Here is a 22,788-nt window from a genome sequence, read left to right on the forward strand (position 1 = left end):
TTAATCGCTGATCCCAACAATAAAGCTGCTTCCATCAACAGGCCAAGGCATAGTGAATTGAAACCTGCGCCCTTATATTCACCATGAATGGAACAATATGTTACAGAACTAACAATTATTCTTTAATTACAGTACAGCATTTTAGAGACCATTTAAGATGCCCATCTCAACCTCTATTTCGAAAGCAATAAATACCATCCTGCCAAATTGTTATGCTCAGCCTAAAACTAATAATCAAGTTTATTTATAAGGAAGTTAATTGCACAGCAACAACAAGGCTCAGCAAGTTAATGATGATGCAAATACTTACACCATAGTAAAGATAAAACCCAGTGATCTTTGATAAAATAGAACAGAGGGAAACTGCTGGAGCATGTCACGAATTTGTTGGTCAACAGACTACAGTATGGACACAGTGGGCCAAAGGGCCTGTTTTGATACTGTACATCTCTAAGACTATTTTCATTGCCATCAGGAGCAGAGAGTAATTTTAAAGAAACAGAAACTGTTACTTCACAATAGTTTGTTTCCTTCTGAACATGGTTCATTTCTAGTTATATGCATTGGTTAATTTTAAATCTGAATCTATGTCAGATTTTTGCAGGAGATTGGAGGATGTATCCTTAATATTATAGAGCTCACCTATTATTTTCAGCTGCTGAAGAAATTCTCTGCTGTTGCTGCGGGAGATAATGAATTCAGAACAACACTGGCACCAAGTTAGTGGCTTACAGCTATATGGATGTCATTCTATCTCTATAAAGTAGCACAGGTTATACTGTGTCTCCTTCAATATAATATTCAGGCTTTAGGTACAATAGTGTTATTGAAGAAGCCCTTGGATGGTAGATGGAGGGAAGGGGCCTGGAGAGATATGGGCCGAACAGAGGAAATTGGGATCAGCTGGGTGGACAATGTGGTCGGCATGGACTGGTTGGGCCGAAGGGCCTGTATCCGTGCTGTATTGCTCTATGATTCTATGATACGAGTATGCAGGAGAAATGGATTATTGATTTGAAAAGCTGTTAGCAGCATAGTGGTCAGGGTGACCTATTTTCTACAATGAATTCCACATTTTTTTAAAGCAATTAAATTTTATTTGTTGAATATTAATTAGGAACACCACAGATTCAATTGGCACTTGTTTTTTGAACACAGCTCAAAAAGGTAGATTGAATTGTTAAATATTCCTGCATACAAAGGTATTTAAGAAAAATAGGGAAATAAAAAAAGTTGGGGAGAGACAATGTTGTTAAGGAGTGAAGGGCAGAATCCATCTGCTCCTTCATTGTAGATTGGTGCAGGAAAATACAATAGTACCTGAATATTTATTATTAAATATTATCTTGATGGATTATTAAATGCCTTTTTTTAACCAACTGTATCTCACTCAAATGATCTGTAAAATTAAATCAGAAGTCTTCCATAAGCATATATTTAGTAAACAGGCAATGAGAGGATGGATGCAGCTAACAAGGGACCTATGCATCGAGACAGGGGACATGGCAAAAATACTTTTTTTAACCAAGTTCAAGAATGCAGGGTGAAAACTGAACGAGACTGGCTGGGCTTAAAGATCTCACCCGATCTGAATGGCTAGATGGGACACATCCTAGTTGCTGAGAGAGATAAGGGTGGAATTTGAAGAAGATATGTCTATAATTATACAATCTTTCCTAGACACAGAAGTAGTGCCAGAGGACCAGAGAATGGCAAATGCACACCATTCATCCAAAAGTGATGTAGACTAGTCAGTTTAACCTAGGTGGTAGGGAAGCTTACAGAAATGATAATCAGGGGTTAAAAATAGTCACTGGAAGGGTCCTAGATAAAATGAAGTCTCAGTATCTCTCTCATTCAATCTCTAAGATACAGGAACTAGTTAGTAATTTAAACTATCAACAAATGTAATTTATTCATTAAATAATTTGCAGAATCATCCAGCAACTCTAGAGTTGCTTTCATTCCAACCACATTGTCCTGGAATGTTCTGTCCCCACAATCTGCTGCAATACTATATCAGTTAGTATATAAAACAATGCTGACCTTTCTTATTTTATCTTATGACAAATAGAGAGACCATTCAGCCCGAGTCAATGCTGGCTCTTAGAGCAATCTCATCAATTTCATTCTCCTACTTAGTTCCCTATAACAACTCTCTCTCACACACCCATCAACTCCCCTATGATTCTCCTACCATCCACCTACACTGGGTAATTTATAGTAGCCAATTAACTGCCAGAAAGCACTTCCTTGGGATGTGGGAAGAAAATGGAACACATGGGAAAAACTCACACGGTCACAGAGAGAATATGTAAATTCCACTCAGGCAGCACCAGAGATCAGAATCGAACCTGGGTCGCTGGAGCTATGGGGCATTTTTTTTTGGAAGAATAGATTGAATTAAAATGTTTGAAGGGGTGTAGAATGAAAGAAACAATTATTGTTTACAGACCCAAAATTATATATGACTCATCATGTTAACCACAACGGAGAGAGCTGATGAGGGTGATCTTGTAGATGTCATATGGAGTGCTTGATAAAATTCCCACAAAAAATTCACAGTATATCAGAAGTAGATAAAGCTGTATGTCATAGATTTAGGGTAATGGGGAAGAGATTTAGAGGGCATATGAGGGGGTCCTTCTTCACCCAGAGAGTGGTTAGTACCTGGAATGCATTGCCTGAGACAATGGTTGAAGCTGTGTCGCTGAGAGCATTTAAAAAGTGTCTAAATGAGCACTTGAATCACTTAAGCATAGAAGGTTAGATAAAAGTCAAAGACAAAGGTCCTTCACCATCCTGTTTGTATTGAACAACATAGCCCCTCCCCAGCAATGAAGACCCATGACAAGCCCCTGGAGGACATGGATCACTTTCTATACAACTTCAAGGATGAAACTGACTACCTCCTCCAATGGATAAGTGAAGCCATCAGCCACCTGAGATAAAGAGTGTTAAAAAAATCAAGACCTCAAAATTTCCATCAATTTTCTGATCTACCAAATGGCAGTGATTCTGTTATTCTGTATGCTTCAGAGTCATAGACAATTCACCATAGGCGCCTCAGAACACTGTAGCAGTACCAACAAATCTGCCTTTGTAAAATCCTCCAATTCCACTGCCAAGTTCTACAAATTATTATCAATGTCCTACGTCAACAACCCTAGCACTGAGCCTCTGATCACGTTCAACCAACTACAATGGCTGGGCCATACTGTGCACATGGCTTGGCATTAAATTCCCAAAACAAGCACTCTAATCTGAACTCCATTGAGGCAATCAACTTCCAGCACAGAGATACTACTTCACAGAGATCTTCAGGGCACCCTTGAAGAAATACAACATGCTCACAACACCTGACCTGAGACCACTCCAGCATTCCTTTGAAATTCTTTTGGTAGAGAAACATCCAGGATAACAGGCATTTTGATTCTCTTCAACAGGAGCATGTGGAGGCCAACAATTTGAACAAACCATACGCCCACTCTGTCAAACAACAGCTGCTCCATTTGTGTAGATCCCACAAAGGACCCATTAGGAACCTCAGAATCCACAGAGCTGTGGTGGGAGCAAGTCACTGCCTAAGAGACAGAAAGACAGGTAAGCAAAATTGAAGCCTGTGGAATAAAAGGAAGAGTAGCAGCATATATATTAAATTGCTATAGAGGCAGAAGTCAGAGAATTGTGCTAAAAGCTTGCCTTTCATTTTGGAGGGAGACTGATAGTGGCAATGCCCAGTATTAAAACGCTGACTTTAAATATATATTACTGACTGGAGATGGGAGCGCAGGGTAAGATTTCAAAATCTTTAGATAAAACAAAGCTTGGAAGTGTGGTCAAAGGGAGGATAACAATAGACCGAGAGACATAAAAACAGAAAATGCCGGCAATATTCAGCAAGCCAGACAGCATCTTTGGAGAGATGAAGAATTATCGTTTCAGGTTGATGAATTTTAATCAGAACTGGGCAAAGTTAGAAATACACAGGTTTTAATAAGCAGGCTATGGGGCTGGCACTGGAGTGGAGGAGAGAATAAAAGGGAAGATCTGCAATGGCAAGGAAGGAAGGTTGAGATTAAATAAGAAAATGGATGATAGTGCTAGATAACAAAAGTCTAAAGCAAGTGAAAATGCAGAACAATTATCTGAAATTACCAAAAGTATTTCAAAGAAATGCTGGAAATATGGAGTGGGAGTAGAAATGCTTATTATCCTAAATTATTGAACTCAATGGAAGTCTGAAGGCTGTACTGTGTCCAGCTGGAAGATGGTGCTGTTTCTTCTGCTTACATTTTGCTTTATTAGGACAGTGCAGAAACCGACAGAGAGGTCAGAATGGGAACAACGCAAAGAATTAAAGTGACAGGCGACTGGAAGCTCCAGGTCATGCATGTGGACCGAATGGAGATGCTCTTGAAAGCTGTCTGTCAATCTTCATTTGTTCTCTCCAATAAAGAGGATACCACATTATGAACAGTAAATACAATAGACTATGCTGAAAAGTGCTCCAACAAATTGCTGTTTCATATTGAAAGAGTGTTTGGGTCCCTGGATAGCAGGAAGTGAGGAGGTAACAGTGTTGCTGTTACATCTCCCAAGGGAGGGTTCCATGCCTTTCAAAACATCAGGAAGGAAGTTTTTCTGCTGTTGTAATGCTGCATCAATAGATATGACTTGCAAAGGCAACAACTGATATTAGTCTTTTCATTTCTGCCTTGCTGCTTCCAGTATATCACAGATCACAGCTGAGACAGATGAATGATTTTACCATTCCAACATTGTTTCCTGCTACGTGCTCTTTGTGCAGTTCATGGGACTGCTGTCCAATAGTCTATATTTTAGTTCTTGCAAATATTACTTTCAGGATAAACGAGAAGGCTTCATTTAGCTAGGAGTGCCTGTAAGGGCACTTAAAGCATCTCAGCTAGGAGGGCAACATTGCCTGTGTCCAGGTTAGTGAGCCATTGTCTAGTGTTGCTCCTAGCATACCCTGGTGAACCATGTTCTGCAAAACCCAGTCTACAGGTATATAGAACAGATCTGGAGCAATGGTGCAGCTTGGACTTAAGCCGCTTTTGATGCTGAATAAATTAAAGAGGACTCTCCACCCATGCAAATGCAGCTGATTGTGTCCAAGAGGAGTTCCCTTACCAGCTTCACTAAAGTTCTTTCCCAACAAAATTCAATGAATCTCAGTTTATAAGTTTTCAAATTGAACCCTCAGCCTCAGTAGCTTTTTGGGGGAAGGTTTCCAGATTTCCACTGCCCTTTTGTAATGGAATTGCTTCCAGATATCACTTCTGATTAGTCAAGGTCTAATATTAAGTTGTATCTCTTTTTCTGGACTCCATGAGAACAAATGATTTCAGCTTTCTGAAACTGGCAACCCAAGTGAATAGGGTGGTAAAGAAGATGTACAACATACATTCATTGGTCAGGGTATTGAGCATAAAAGTTGGCAAGTCATTTTGTAGCTATATAAAACTTTGGTATGGATACATTTGGAGTACTGTATGCAATTCTGATTGCCCCATTACAGGAAGGATGTGGAAGCTTTAGAGAGGGTGCAGAAGAGGTTCACCAGGATCTTGCCTGGATTAGAGAGTATTAGCCATAAGGACAGGTTGGGCAAAGTTAGGTTGTTTTCTCTGGAGCATCAGAGGCGAGGGGCAACCTGATAGAAGTATATAAAATTATGAGAGGCATAGATAGGTAGATAGTCAGAGTCATTTTCCCAGGGTGGTAATGTCACATAAGTTTTACGTGAGGGGGAAAAGTGTAAAGGAGAGTTATAAGGCAAGTTTTTTTTACACAGAGAATAGTAGGTGCCTGGAACACGCTGCCAGTGGAAGTGGTAGAAGCAGATACAAAACAACATTCAAGAAGGATTTAGACAGGCACATGGACAGGCAGTGAATGGAGGAATACAGACCAGGTGTAAGCAGATGGAATTAGTTTAATTTGGCATAACTGTAATTACAGATATCGTGGGCCGAAGGGCCTGTTCCTGTGTTGCACTGTTCTATGTTTAATCTGCTCTATCAATACGTTTAATCATCTGAAATACCTCAGTTAAATCATCCCTTAATATACCATGCTTAAGGAAATACAAGATATCTTAATTAGTCACATGTACATTGAAACACACAGTGAAATACATCTTTTGCGTAGAGTGTTCTGGGGACAGCCTGCAAGTGTTGCAACGCTTCTGGCGCCAACATAGCATGACCACAACTCCTAACCTGTACGTCTTTGGAATGTGGGAGGAAACCAGAGGAAACCCATGCAGACACGGGGAGAACGTACAAACTCCTTACAGACAGTGGCCGGAATTGAACCCAGGTCACTGGCGCTGTAAAACGTTATGCTAACCGCTCCTAACCGCTTGTAGGAGGGCAGCTAACTGCTACGCTGCCCTCCTACAAGCTTATTTTGCCAACTGTTCTCACAACCTAACCCATTTGATCTGATATCATTATCATAAATCTGTGCTGCACCTTCTTCACAGCTAGTGTGTCTTTCCTGTGGTTTGCTGCCCAAAACAGAATGAATAAATCTGACTTTAGGAAATGACACTTAATTTGGACTATTTAGCTTCGAGTCTCCTTCTAGGCCTGATCCAAAAATGGACAGAGGAGCTGAATTCCAGAGATGAGAATGTCTTTACTGAGATCAAGGCAACAGTAGATTGAGAGTGGTCTGGAAGAACCCCAGTAAAACTGAAGTCACTTGGAATCAGAGTTTATCTCTAACAAGTGGAGTCATACCAGCAGGAAGAAATATTGAATGAGTTTGTAGAAGCTCAATCAGCTCAGTCCAAAACTTACACTGCTTTAAGTTTTTCAGGGCAGTATCCAATACCCAAATAAAATAAAAAAAGAGAATATTTAAGCATTAGATATATAGGTTTACAGAGTATCTATTGGGAAAAAAAACAAAGCTATAGATGCTGAAATTCTGAAATACAAACAGAAGATGCTGAAAATACTCAGCAGGTCAATCAGTATCTGTGCAGAAAGAAAGAGATTGACCTAAAACATTAACTTCTGTTTCTTCACAAAAGTTACCTGACCTACTGAGTATTTAAGGCGTTTTCTTTTTGTTTTACACAGTACCTATGTCTCTTCATTTCGCTTTATTCACTGGGGAATAAAAATAAGCCCTAAGGCATATGCAGATGATCTAGAATGTATCCACATATATTAATAAAATACAATAAATTAATCTGTATTGGAAAGGTATATTGGAATATTTAATCTTTGGAACAAGTTAAAAGTTGTTGGCTATATCTGTGAAGTTTTCACCAGAAGTCGAATATTTTCCATCTGATTTATTTGTATTCAGTTCACTTATAACTAATCAAGTTTGTGAAATAATTGTTCTATACCAGTGCGCCGATATTTTCCTGCGGGTTTATTTCAAAGCATAGACGTGCTTCAATTTGCAGATTTCTGTGACTCTTCCCGTACATCTTTATGACACGATTCTCAAACATTAATTGCTAATCATTACCTATTTTCATAAGAGTACAAAAATATCAACGCCATGTGGATGGAAATGTACAGATTGCTATTTGTGGGGTACATTTTATAATCTGCACCCCAACGCAGATATGAGGGAAGTGCTGACTGAAGAATTCACTTCTTGTGACAACATTCACTTATTTTGGTTAAAAATGCAAACGTGTTTATGTTGTGCATAGTCGATAATATCAAAATGGGGCTCAATTTGAACAATAATCTCACTGCTGTAAATTCTTCCATGTCCATAACTCCAGGTTAATGACTTACCCGGAGTCAGGGGAAGCTGTGCCGAGGTCTCCGGACAACTACCAGCTCAAAGACTTCGCGCCTCTACATCTCGCACCTGTAGCGCCACGGTCACGTGACTCTCCCCTGCCGCTAAATGACGAATCCAATCGGGCAGATTTGAGCGGTCGAGTTCCGCTCGCCCTGTCTCTGCGCATGCTCTTGCCTGGGGAGCAGCGGGCACCTAGTGGCCTCGCGCGGCGGGCGGGAGCGCGCGCTGCTGGCGGTTGTTCGGCGGTTGAGGGGAGGCGCGAACAGCCTCGAGCCCGCCATTCGCGGCCGAACGTGCGGCGTGGGTGGCGCCGGCCGGCCTTCCTTGGCCCGGGTTGGGTTGCCTTTGGCGAACGCCCGGCCCCTCTGAGGGGAGCATTGGACGCGCTGTGAGAGCCGTGCAAACCCAGCGGCCGGACGAGCGAGCTCGGCGTTAAGCGGGGCGGGAGGAAGGGGAGGAGAGTTATTGGATTGTGTCAAGGACCTTTCGTTCACTGAGAGGGGATTGAGAGGGCTGTGCAGAGGTTTGGTGAGGAGGGGATTGGTGGGAATAATGAGTATGGATCGGGGGTGGGAGGATAGAGTTATTAGAGCTGGGGGGGGAATGGGTGTGTGAGGAGAGGAATAAAGAGCCATGGATTATGGATGGGAGGGCTGTGGAGCAGATGTGTGAAGGGTAGGTGATTGGGACTAGAGAACTGTGGAACAAGGACAGGGTTATTGCGACTGGGAGTATGGTCCAGCAGGTGTGTTAACAGAGGATGATTGGGAATAAAGGAGCTGTGGATCACGGATGTGAGCACAGGATTTCTGGGGACACATTGGAAAGATTAACAGAAAGGTTGATTTAGGAATTTGTGCTTTCCCAGTTTCTGTGAGCTGGATCAGTAATTCCAGACCACTTTATGAATGAAATCCCCACTTGTTCACCCTCGTAAAACATGTCCCAGCCATACATGCCCCCACCAGCATCTGTTAAGGGGCAGGTCCTGGGGATTCCCAAGCAGCCCTATCAGTGGGCAGCTCCCATGCTGTGTATTTTTATTTATTACATTTTCTACAATGTTTATGACTATTCTAAGCCTCGCCAACACCCCTTCCTGGGGGCTGTGCACCTCAGATCGGGAATGACCAGATCATGTTATTTAGATCTAAAGTTTTTGTGACTGCAGTGCAAAATATCAGTTTGTATGAATTCTGTATGATTATTTGTGTTCAGGGAAAAATCATTTGGATTGTAAATAATTTAAAGTCACATTAAATGTGTTATAATTTCTGAATAATTTTAAGCAGCTAATGTTTAATCATGCTTTAAATGTTAATTTTTAATTAAACCATTCCTTTTTTTAGTGTGGGAAACCATTGTGTTAAATGGAGGACTTGAGTCCTGACAACTGTAATATGGTTTGTGAATGGAGCCATTCCCGCCACGATGGGCATTGGACATTGCGGTTCAGGGATGATAGGCAGGAAAGGGAACAGCTGCTCTGCATTGCCTGTGTGATAGAGATGGTGGAAGAAAGGAGCATATCAGTAAGAAGGGAGAAAGTATATGTATTATTATAATTAGTATGTAAAATTCATTTGTCTTTCAATGCTGATGCCATTGTTTTCATTGAATCATCAGAATTTTCAGTACAAGAAATCACTCTCCATGCTGGCTAAAATTGCATAAAATTAATATAATCCCACTTCCCAGCTCTTGGTCATTAGCTCTGCAGGTTATCGCTCTGCAGGTTATCACTCTGCATGCTTATATTTTTCTACAGTGTAAAGGTTTAAGAACATATTAACATAAGAATAAAAGCTGGAATAGGCCATTAGGTCCCCTCCCACCGCAAATCTATGCCCTCCAGCTTCTGACTTCTCCTCCCAGGGAAAAGGTCTATGTGTTCACCCCACCTATGCTCCTCATGATTCCACAAACCTCTATAAGATCACCCCTCAATCTCCCACGCTCCAAGGAATAGAGTCTCAGCCTGCCAACCTCTCCATGTAACTCAGACCCTCGAGACCTGGTACCGTTCTTGTAAATCCTTGCTTCCAGTTTAATGACGTCTTTTCTATAACAGAGTAACCAAAACTGCACACAATACTCCAGGTGCAGCTTCACCAACATTTTGTATGGTATCTTGTATCTATTCTTATCTCTCCTCCTTTGAATCTAAAACTGGGAGGGAGAGTTTATCCCTGTTATCACTGCTAATTGGAGAAATTAAAATCAGCAAAGGGAAGGTTCAGAACTGGGGACTGGAAGAAGGGTCTTTGAATTGAGACATGAACTCTGTTTCTCTCTCCACAGATGCTCCCTGATGTGCTGAGTATTTTCACCACGTCCTTTTTTTTTGCACTATAAGTGGAGGAGAGTAGAGATCCAAGAGGGCTGTAGTTCTGTAGGAGATTGCGGAGATAGGGAGGGGAGAGGTCATGGAGGGATTTGAAAACAAGAGTACAAACTGAAACTGCTAAAAATGCCCAGCTGGTCAGACAGCATCTGAGGGGAGAGAAATAAACTTAACATTTTTGGTCAATGGCATTTTATCTGAATAGGGGAAAAATTAGTGGTAAAACAAATATCATACCATGGAGAGCTGCTGCCTCACGGCTCCAGTGATCCAGGTTCAATCCTGACTTCGGGTACTGTCTGTGTGGAGTTAGCACATTCTCCCTGTAACATCCCACAAATATGTAGATTGGCGGGTTAATTGGGCACTTAAATTGTCCCCAGTGTGTAGGTAGTAAAATTGATAGGATTACGGGAGAATAGGCTATAGGGAAGGAATGGGATTGCTCTGTGAGCCGGTGTAGACTTGATGGTCCAAATGGCTACCTTCTGTGTCATATAAAAATTTGTAAATATGTTCATGTTAAGAGGCAGAAGACAGAAGGTAAGGGAAGCAGATAGAGGGAGAGTGAAAATTACTTCTGTCATTTGTTGTACATACGTTGGACTTTTGAATTTAATAATATGGGAGCTCGTTTGGATGTAGAAGTGTCCATAAGTTGGGCATTCATAACCTGGGGACAGCCTACAGGGTAGTTAGGGATGGACAATAAATGCTGACACATGATAAATAAATATATGTCTGGATTTAAAAGTCATGCAGGCAAATAGAATCTAAAAGCCAAGTCAATACTTTACTGTGATACAGAATACATCTGGCTCACATGCACTGTTAGAGGTCCCATCTTTTGGACTTGTTCTGAACATCCTTCATTTTCTTAAACCTGTGATCTTTACCACCAACAAGGACCAGGGAAGCAAGGCAGATGCATGGAAACACTACCATCACCAGCTTCCAGCTATGCACTTGGAAATATATAATTGGTCCCTCATCATCATTGGGTCAAGATCCTGGAACTCTGGTGGGGGAAAGGAATTGTTGATGTTTAGGGTTGAAACCCTGCTTCAGGACTTGATGGTCCAGATTCTAGCATTGGTAGTGTCATTTCTCCACATTTCTTTATTCCTTTTATGACTAACAATCTGCTGAACCGTGTTGAACATATTAATGACTGAGCATAGATTCACCACCCTCAGATGAAGAAGTTTCTTCTCATCTGCCTTGATTGGCTGATCCCTTATTTTGAGATTCTGACCCTGGTTGTGGGTACCTCAGCCACGGGAGACATCAACCTACCTTGTCAGGCCCTGAATAATATTGCATGTTTCAATGAGGTCATCTTTCACTCTCCTCATACGGCAAATCTGCCATACCATAAATCAATTCAGTGAACCTTTGCTGTATTCCCTCTATTCCAAGTATACTCTAGTGCCAGCTAGAGAAGAACTTGGGAATGGGAGGGGGAAGATTCAATGGTTAAATTCCATGTGAGAATGACATAACTAAGAATTGTTCTGCTAAAGCGATGAGCAGCTTCGGTCCTAATTAAAATGCAGAATCACAAAGCAATGTGAAAATTGGTGCAAATAAGATCAGAGAATTGAATGTGAGTCAACATTAGTGTGAGAAAAATGGGGCAATTCATGGGGCACTGACACCAATATTGGGGAAAGAAGGAGCTGTTCCATTGGGACAGGCTTCATTTAAAAAGGGTCTGGGGAACTCCTCCAGGACTACAGTAGGGAGGTCTCTGTAAGGACATGAGAGCAGTCTATGAATAACTGCACTTCAGAGAATGCTAAAACAGACCGAAGACCATGCCTACTCTGCTTGTTCCTATAGGCTGAATAAAAAGTAGATAAAGCCTCTTTGACCTCTTTAATACAGCAACAAATAAACTGTGAGATATGGCAGAGATGAGCAACCTAGGAGGCTGAGACTGATTGTGACCTTGGCCTGCATGAGCAAAGTTGTCAAGCACATATATCAAATTATATTTGAGGTTACAGGATGTCATAGATCTCAGTGAAGGCAAAAAAAAAATGCACTTTGGGTGTTGACTCTTTCCTCTTTTATAGAGTACAGTTTCAGTGAAACTGAATAAGAAAACCCAAGTTGTTATGTGAGTAAGTAAGAACAATTATTTTTCAGACATCGCTGCAGATGAATTTTACATGTTGCATGACCATCATTTGGAGAGCTTGATGCTGGAAAATGCTAAGGTGGATAAATCCCCAGGGCCTGATGGAATATACCCCAGGTTATTGAGAGAGGCGAGAGATGAGATTGCTGGGGCCTTGACTAAGATCTTCATGTCTTCTCTAGCCACAGGCGAGGTCCCAAGGGACTGGCAATTAGCTAATGTTCTGTTACTCAAGAAGGGAAATAGGGATAATCCTGGACACTATAGACCAGTGAGTTTCACATCAGTGGTAGAGAAGTTACTGGAGAGGATTCTTAGCGATAGAATTTTTAAGCATTTGGAAAACCATGGCCTAATTAGAGACAGTCAGCATGGCATTGTGCGGGGCAGGTTGTGTCTTACCCACTTGATTTGAGTTTTTCGAGGAGGTGACGAAGGATGTCTACATGGATTTTAGTAAGGTGTTTGACAAGCTCCTTCATGGGAGGCTCATCCAGAAGATTAAGGTGCATGAGATCCACGGTCACTTGGCCTTGTGGATTGAGAATTGGTTTGCCCATAGAAGACAGCGTAGTGGTCGATGGGACTTATTCTGGCTGGAGGTCTGTGACCAATGTTTTGCAGGGATACTTACTAGAACCTCTGCTGTTTGTGATATATAGAAATGAGCTGGATGGAAACGTAGATGGGTGGGTTAGTAAGTTTGCAGACGATATGAAGGTTAGTGGTGGTGTGGTTAGCATAGAAGACTGCCAGAGGATAGAATGGGATGTAGATCAGTTGCAGATATGGGTGGAGAAATGGCAGATGGAGTTTTACCTGGACAAATATGAAGTGTTGCACTTTGGAAGACCAAATGTAAAGGGACAGTACACTGTTAATGGCAAGACTCTTAACAATGTTGGTGTACAGAGGGATCTTGGCATCCAAGTTCATAGCTCCCTGAAAGTGGCTACGCAGGTTGATAGGGTGGTAAAGAAAATGTATGGCATGCTTGCCTTTATTAGTTGAGGAACTGAATTCAAGAGTCAGGAAGTTATGTTGCAGCTTTATAAAATTCTAGTTAGAGAATCTGGAGTATTGCATGAAATTCTGGTTGCCCCATTATAGGAAGGATGTGGAGGCTTTGGAGAGGGTGCAGAAGAGGTTTACCAGGATGCTGCCTGGATTAGATGTGCTATAAGGAGAGGTCGGACAAACTTGGGTTGTTTTCCCTGGAGCGGCAGAGGCTGGCAGAAGATCTGATATGTATGAGATAATGAGAGGCATAGATAGAGTAGACAGCCAGTATCTTTTTCCCAGGGTTGAAATGTCTCATACCAGAGGGCATTTAAGGTGAGAGGGGGTACAGAGGAGATGTGCGATGCAGTTTTTTACACAGAGAGTGGTGGGTGCCTGGAATCTGATGCCAGGGGTGGTGGTGGAGGCAGTTATGATAGAGGCATTCAAGAGGCTCTTAGGCACATGAATATGCAGGAAATGGAGGAATATGGACATTGAGTAGGCAAAAGGGATTAGTTTAGTTGAGTATTTGATTACTAATTTAATAGTTTGATACAACATCATGGGCCAAAGGGCCTGTTCCTGTGCTGTCCTGTTCTATGTAAAATAATATGCTTGGAAAAACAAAAATGCTACAAAAAGTCAGGAGCTGAACTTCCCAACAGGTACTAAGTCACAGAATAATTCATAAAGTTGCTCCACTCTAAGGGAAGCTAGTTTTTGGCTGTATGATATTTTTGTTGGAATACAAATGAAAACTGAAAATATTGGAAATATTCAGCAGATCAGGAAACATTTGTGAAGGGAGAAACAGTTAATGTTTCAGGTGGTGGTCTTCTGTCAGACCTCATGAAAAAAATAACCAGCTAAATTAAACATGATTTGCCTGTTACAAATTTGCGCTGGCTGTCATTAGTTAATCCATACTTTTCCAAGTGAAAGATTTGTGTAATCCAAACCCCTTGTTATAAAGGCCTTCCAATTTGCTTATTTGTTTTCTGAAGCTGCATACTAACTTCCTGTGATTCATGAAGAGTACACCCACGTCTCTCTTAAAGCCAACATTGAATAGTTGCTTTATATTTAAAAATTTCAGCATGGCAGAATTTTATGGCGATTGTTCTGTACTTATTTCACTATTGGTTGCTTTTCAGATTGTTCGCAAAAAATATTCACTGGCTTGCTTTCAGGATGTCCTTGTAAGATTCCCACACACGATAGTAGAACTGCTATCAATGGATGGTCGAGTATGTGTTCACTTCATAATTACTCTGATGGGTAAGTCTTGTGTGTTCAAAACCAAGCAAAGTAATTTTTCTTAATTGTATAATGCGAGGAATGCTTACTGCAAAGGATTAGTGCTTCCAGGTATCAAAGGATCAGCAAGGACTCTGTCAGTGTAGCATAATTAGATACAGAATACACTACTGCGCAATAATATTTCTTCTTTTCAGCCTGAATAGAGCATGGATGAACTACACATGATGAGATGTATCTTTTAAAAAGCATGAAACATTTCCTACAATAGGCTACTTTATGAGATTCATTCAATGGATATGAATATTTTTTGATTTATTGTTCTAATCTGTTAAAACTTATTGCAGTCATTTGGAAATTTGCATTTGACTGTGTGAGCCTAGAATGTTGCTTAACCCAGAAAAAAAACAATTTTGTGCATATCTGAGTGCCTGTGCCTATTGAGGAATTTGAGTCCTGATTTTTATGCAGAATTTTCATTTGCCCAGGTATCCATTTTCTGACATTAAATGTGATGTCAGCTGTTGTGCCACATGCAAAATTTGTTAGTAGTGAAGTTTTCGACCTCACTGGGTCTCAAAAACAGCAGTTTTTATTTACTCACAGATCAACTGGGTTTTACTAGCCCCATTTTCCAAGAAACCATGCTGTTTTTAAGGGCTTTTACTCAGATTGCATTCTTGTCATTTTAACACCATATTCAAGGAGAGAACATTTCATCTACTCTTCCTTTAGCTCACAGGAGCAGGCAGAACACCCCAATCATTTGCCTGCATTTCAGGCTTTTCAAAAGTGCAAGCAATCAAAGATGGCACTCATGTCCTTATAGAGAACTTACTGGAAACCTTCATCTGTCTATAGCACCGGAGAGCCTCCGAGGGGTTCACAAAGAACATGCTTTCTGTGACAGTTATCTTTTGGCCCTCTTGGAGCACTCTACCAACCTCCTCCAATTATTTGGCATCCATAGAATCAGTAACAATACTGGTGTTATGCTTAAGAGTTGGCTGTAGAGGTCACTCCTTTGAGGCTAATGCCAAAAGGGACTTGCAATGGATCAGCAGAGAACATTGTGCTGAATTTAACACTGTCATTTTCAGCACAGCATGATAACATTATTCTGCAAACCCTGCAATTTGAAGATCTTGCTCTATGCGACTTTTTCAAAGCAGCTTTAAAATGATCCACTTTTGCTGTTTTAGTGTTATTACAAGGTGCTAAGGCAATTTCTGTTTCAGTATGTTTATACAGATGTGCTTTATGTTTTATGTTTGCGTTAATTGTAGATATGCTGCAATCTATTGAAGACAGTGTCACATTGAACCTGGTGATTGAAGGTACTGTTCATTGCTATGATTCATGCTACCATCCTATAGAGCCAAATGATTCATGTTTTTATGCTAGCAGATTTGTTTCACTGCCTTTTCCTAGGAACTAGCATATTTTTGGTAAACTCTTCCAAGATTTGACTCTTGCAAACAACCCATGCCAGGGCTGGATCTCCAAGTATAGGAATACAATCTACAATAAACTTAATGACCTTGTTTATGATCCACATCAGTGAAGGCACACCAGATTGTATCTACTAACAACCACACTGCTAGATTCATAACCTGCTCCAACATTTGCCAAGCACAATCTCTAAACAGAGCTCCTACCTAATTCCTGTGCCCCACCACATCCTCATTCACTTAACGTAACCTATTCAGCCATGACGGCATAACACTCAAATATTGCAAGACATTCACTAACAGAATTCATTTGCTTTTGAAGAAGAAAGCCATATAAACAGCAGCCTATTGTATTTCGGCTCTTCACCATGAAGATGATGCTCACCGTTGAACATCTGAGTGCAAGTGTAACCACTCAAAAGGAGGGAGGCAAAGAGCAGGCAATTATAGGCCTGTTAGCATAACATCTATCATTGGGAAAATGCTGGAATTCATTATTGAGAAAGTAATAGCACGATACTTAGAAACTCCTAAAGGTTAAGCAGAATCATCATGGTTTTATGAAACTCTGTGTTAAATTTCTTATATTTCTTTAAGAATGTAAAGAGCAGAATGCATAATGAGCAATCAGAGAAATGTAGTGTATTTGAATTTCCAGAAGGCATTCAGTAAGGTGCCATGTTAAAGGTTATTGGACACCAAGGACAATAAGGATAGAGGACTAGTAAAGCTGGGATAAATGGGTCATTTTCAGGTTGGCAAGCTGTAACTTGTGGGGTGCCAAAGGGATCAGTGCTGGGCCCTCAACTACATACAATCTATACTAATGATGTAGATGAAGGAGCTGAGTGTATGGCAGCCAGATTTGCTGATAATGCAAAGAAATGTGGAAATGCGGGTTATGAAGAGAACAGAACCTAAAAGGGATATAGATAGATTTAACAAATGTGCAAAAAAATTTGGCAGAAGGAGTCTAATATGGGGAAATGTGAGATTATCCATTGGAAGAATAGAAAAGTACAATGTTGTTTATATGGAGAGAGACTATAGAATGCTGCTGTGCAGAGGGATCTGAATGCTCTCATTCATGAATCACAAAATTTGCATGCAATGTCGCAAGCATTTAAGAAGGCCAAGGGGATAGGATATAATGAGAGGGAGCTCTTGCTACAACTGTACAGGATGTCTGTGAGACCACACCTAGATTACCGCTACAGTTTTGGTCTCCTTAATTAAGGAGGGGTACACTTGCATTGGAGTCAGTTCAGAGAAGGTTCACTAGTTTGATTTCTGGGAGGAAGGGTGGTCTTTTGAGGAAGGGTTTGGTTTTATAGTCATTGAAGTTTTGAAGAAGATTTGATGGGTGCTTTAAAAGGTATTTTGCAAGAGGATATTTTTCTTTGTGATAGAATCTAGAAGGGTTGCCCCTTTAAGATGGAGATGAGAAGGAATTTCTTCCGGAAGGTCCTAAATCTTTGGATTTTTCAATCCCAGAGAGCTGTGGAGACTGTAATGAATATATTCAAGGCCATGGTGTACGGAGGTTTGGTCCATAGGGAAGTCAAGATTATGGACAACAGGCAGCAAAATGAATTTGAGGCTATAATCAGATCAGCCATGATCTTATTGAAAGGCAGATCAGGCTTGAGGGGCCTTATGCCTACTGCTTCTGTTTATATTTTAACATACTTATTGAAGATTACTGTGCTTATATCTGATCCTCCTTGTCACATTCACTTCTCCTTCATCCCACAAAGTTTTCTGATTAATGAGCTGTAGATGTAACCCATGCGTCATCTTTCTGGAGGATGATTTCTGCTATGGAGTAGAATTTCAGTGGGGCAACATGGTGCAGGCTCGCCTAAAAGTATGTATGAAACATCAAGAAGCAAGGGTAAATCAAGGTCCATCTTTGCTCAGGCATTTGAATGGAAACTGGAGCCCATTTTATCCAGAATATAAATTATGGCCAGCTCCATTTCATTGTTTGATAATCCAACAAAGCAGTATTTGATTATTAATATTTCATCTTCTATTATAATACAAATAACTCAATACCTGTATGTACGGTGGAAATACTGATTTCTGCCTTGCAACTTTGATCTGCTGTCATCATAGCTGTGGGTATATTGTTCAAAAGAGTTTGAGTGTATAACAAGAATATAACAGTCTGTCCTCCCAATAGATTACACCACAGATACCGTGACACAACAGTAGTTTTGTGGATCAAAAATCATCTGCCATCCCTAAAGACAGTTTTCACAATTATATCATTCCATTGTGCCAGAGATCTTTCTGCTGTCTGTCAATCAACTTGCTCCAATAACTGCTGGTCACTGTGAGATATTGCAGTCTGAAGCTGGACAATGTAGGCCCACAATTACTTGAGGTCTTACTGCAGGGCCATCTGAAGACTTGTCCACTGGAAGTGACCAGCCTTCCACCACCCAGACTGTAGCCACCGAGGAAGCAGCAGTACATGGAAAACATCATTAGTGTTATGGACAAGTGTAACTAATTGTTTTTTTAAATCTTGATTGGATATGCAAATATGGTTTAGATTATTAATTTGATATGGTTATTGCCAATTGGTTAAACAGATACTGGTTAAACAAAGATAGGAGTAGGAAATGCTATGGGGAAGGAATTCTGTTAATTTATTTTTATTCAATTAGGGCGTGTGAGTGTCACTGACAGGCCAACATTGACGATCTCTCCTTATTTGAGAAAGTGGTAGCTAGCTGCCTTGAATTGCTGCTGACCTTGTGAAGGTTCCTCCCACAGTACCCTTAGGTAGGGTGTTCCAGGTATTTGGTCGTCAATAAACAATCATAAATTTATTTCCAAGTTAGTGGGGTGCAAACCTTAAGAAGGAAACTTACAGGTGACGACAACCATGTGCAATTGCTATCCTTATCCTCTTGGGTGATATGTGTGGTACCAAAGAAGCTATTGCATTTTGTAGCTAGCATTGGGAGGGAGAGAGGATTTTCGGGGTGGTGGATGGAATGCTGTTGGAATAGCACTTAAGTAGACAAGTAGATGGTGACGAAGCTTTGAGAAGTCAGGAATCCCCTATTGTAGAACACCCATGTGCTCTTGGAGCCACAGTAATTATGAGACTGCTTCATTTGCATTTCTGATCAAAAGTGAGGTCCAGAATGTTGATAGTGGTGAATTTGGTGATAGTAATGATATTGAATGTTAAAGGAGGTGGTTAGACTTTCTAAATTAAAATCAGAAAATTCACAAAATACTCAGAATGTCAGGCTGCATCTGTGAGAAGAAAAACATAGCTTTTGTTTGGTGTTGAAGTCCCTTCTTCTGAATTGGGAAGGAAACAAAAGAAGCTTGTTAAGCTGCAGGGAGGGTGGGAAAAGAGGAATGTCAGCTGCAGGGTGATGGGGGAGGGTGGATGATTTTAACTGGTTAGATTGTCTAGTTGGAGATGCCATTGTCTGTCATTTGGGTGGTGTGGAAGTTATTTGCTACCATCACCCAAAATCAGAATGTAGCCCATATCATAAAATATGCAGGCAGGGGCCATCTTGTTGAGTCTATGTTGAAGGAGTAAAAGTGATTGTAATTGCTTTATGTTTTTGCATTTTGTGGCAGATCCCAGAAGGTTATGTGGGTGCAGTCAATTGTACTCTGAATCATTAAAAAGCCCACAATATTGGTGAGCTGCTATACCGTTGTCTGCATTTCCATGTCAAGGAGAGGATAAATTTGCTTCTCCTCAAATAGAGAGTGTCATGTTTCTAATACAGCAATCACAATGAACTGGATATGTTGCCGATGCCAGTAGGATCAGATAGGAGTAACCACGAGGCACAAAAATTGAGGGCCATAGACACTTAGAGAATCATACGCAAAGTTGTCCGTATACATTCAGTGGCTGTGCTATGTAGCAAATTTCCAACACCATCTACTTGAAGTGGGAATTTCAAAGGCATTGCACCACACTCAGGTGCAAGTACTCCAACTGCTCTTTGAGAGTGACTTGCCCATAAATGCTTCTGCTCATAGCCCTTGTCCCTCCCTTGTTCCTTCCTTTTCTCACAGGTTGTCCCTGCTGCTCATCTTTTCCCTACTGGTGGTCAGGGAAAGGCAACAATATAACAGTTTCTGACACTAAATGAATATGACTGAAGGCATTATGAGAATGTTCTCAATCACAGTCACAGCATTCTCTGGAGACTTTAGAGAATGTTACCACCTTACACAAGTAAATTACAGCAGTTCTCTTTGAAATCCACTCCAAAGTAATTGCCAGTAACCAGGTCATAGAAGATCCCTTTAAATAGCCCATCTGGTGGTTGGTAGGGGAGTTATTCATACAGTAAAATGCCACGTTGTGGGACATGAATTAGACACAGTATCAGCTGGAATATTGTGGTGCAATTTTGTAGGGTAGTCGTCATTATCAATGTTGTTGAAGGATTGATCTCACCAACTGCTAACTTCATAAACGTCCAATGAGCACAAATTGTTCATGCGTTGAGCAAAGCTGGTTATGTTACTCCTGTTGTCAAATAAGATTAGCAAGAAATTAGCAAATCTTGTGCCAAAAGAAGTACGCAGCCCAATTTCAAAGTTCTGGAGCCTATGCTCCATTCTGATGATCCTCTGAATGAAGAAATCTCAGTCAGCTCCAAGGATTTCTTGGTGCTTACTGCACTGAGAACCACTGAAAAGTGATGTTTACTGTCTTGTCCTGGCTCTGATTAATTATTAATGCTTGATTGTGTATAATAAATTAAGCACCAACAGATTATAGACTCTCTCTGGAATTTCCCTGATAGCTGTGCTTCATGTCCCTCTGTAATTTAGTAAGGAGAAGTACCTATAAATTCTATGGTACTCAAAAAGACATGTTAAAGCAGGGGACCCAGGCTAGTTCAGTTCAAGACCTTCTGTCAGAACAAGTGAGGCTCCTTTCAATTGTGATAAAACTAAAATGAAGAAACCTTGGGTTAAAGCATGCTTCAGTATGAGTGACCTACATTGTTTGTGGTTCTTGTATGTGCATGAGAATTTTGCACAAGAGATGTCAAATGTGGTCTCTGGATTGAATTTGTAGAGCTGTGCTGTGCATGCATGAAATAGATCAAATTTATCTGCCTAATGTGTAAAAAAACATTGCAGAACACAGAGAATTTCCAGGTCAGCTTCTATGTTGGTTATTTCTAAAACTGTTTTCAGTTTTTTTTGAGTTGCATACTATAAAACTCTGTTAATCCAGCAGGCTCCAGGCTTTGATGGTATTGCATTGGCAGATTTTCTGGATTATATGATGTTATTCCAATTGATACTCCGTCTTTTAATTCACTTTTTTCAGATGTTACATAGTATAGTAGTATAATAAATTTTCCAATGAACCCACTAAGTTTCAAGGAAGCATGGGAAGCAGAACCATATTATTTTTAAGGGAATATGGGAAGCCAGAGTCCCAGTAAGTTTCAAGGCAGGCAGGAACTAAGGCCCCAGTGTGTTCGAGGGAGTGTGGGAATCAGCACTTAGTGAACCAGTTGACAAACCATCATATTTTTAAACAATTGGATAGCAGATTATCAGAATTTTACTGAAGGATGAATTTTATTCTGTCTCTAACTACATTGCTTTTGAAATGCACTTGTTATTTTTGAATTGCATACAAAAACAGTCATTGGTGCAAGAATATGAGAATGATTCATGGAGCAGGTCTTTTGCAGTTCTAACCAACAGAGCAAATGGTTTTTTTTCAGTCCTTGCAGTTCTTACTGGAGAATTTAAGTCAGATGACATTGTATGCTGTGTACTGGATCAATGCCAAAAACAGGTCAGTAATTCCATGGATGCGAGATGTTGTGGTATTTTCATAATGATGATAATTAGCTGAAAATACATTGAATTACTACGCAACAGATCCTATTGAAAAATGCAATTTCTATTTGCCTTGCTGAAGAGTTTGTAATTTTAGAAATTGCAACAATGCAGACGATAGGGCAACAGAAAAACCCCAATTGTTTTTAGACTTTCCTATTTGTATTTTCTTCTATTAGCTAAAACAGAATGGAGACAAAAATCCTGGACCACACCATTTATGCTTATGTAGTCTCATAAACGACCATTTACTTTTATCGTCAATGAGGATAAATTTGATAGCTCTAAAAGGTTGCAATGTACCATTGACTCTTAGCTCTTTGTGTTATACATTGTCACTGCTATCATCAAGCTACTTGCTGTTTCTACAATTGCAAGGTCCAACTATTACTAACTGTTCAGTATTTACTTGAATAGAGTATTTATATTGTGATTGGCTAGCTCCAATTAAAATCAATTAAGGTGAGCTTACACCTCTTAAAGGGGAAATGCATTGTGGCAGGAACAGGTGCTGGTAGGCGATCTAAAACTGAAGCTGACCCAAGAAACTGAAGAATGGTGCATTGGAGGCCTTGGAAAAGGAGAGTTTATCTGCTGTCTGGCAGCCCTTCAGGCATGTTCAGAAAGAAGTGGGTATAGTTAGCTACAGAGATCAGTGCCAGGAGAAATGGATGTCATATGACTGATCACAATTTGTTAATACATTTTCAAATGTCGTATTCTACGAACTATGTTACTAAACTTGGCCACTGCTCAAGTCACTGTAATCCTCCTAAAGCACCCAGGAACCATTCACTAGGCTGTAACTTCAAAGTTCTAAGTCTGCATTACACCCTCTTAAACTTAGCAATGTTGCAAACCACACAGTCAAATATTGCACAATCCTCACTGTCATGCCCACTCTTTCAGAATATAGTGGCAGA

Source organism: Pristis pectinata, chromosome 33 (assembly GCF_009764475.1).
Source record: "Pristis pectinata isolate sPriPec2 chromosome 33, sPriPec2.1.pri, whole genome shotgun sequence".
NCBI classification, from domain to species: domain Eukaryota; kingdom Metazoa; phylum Chordata; class Chondrichthyes; order Rhinopristiformes; family Pristidae; genus Pristis; species Pristis pectinata.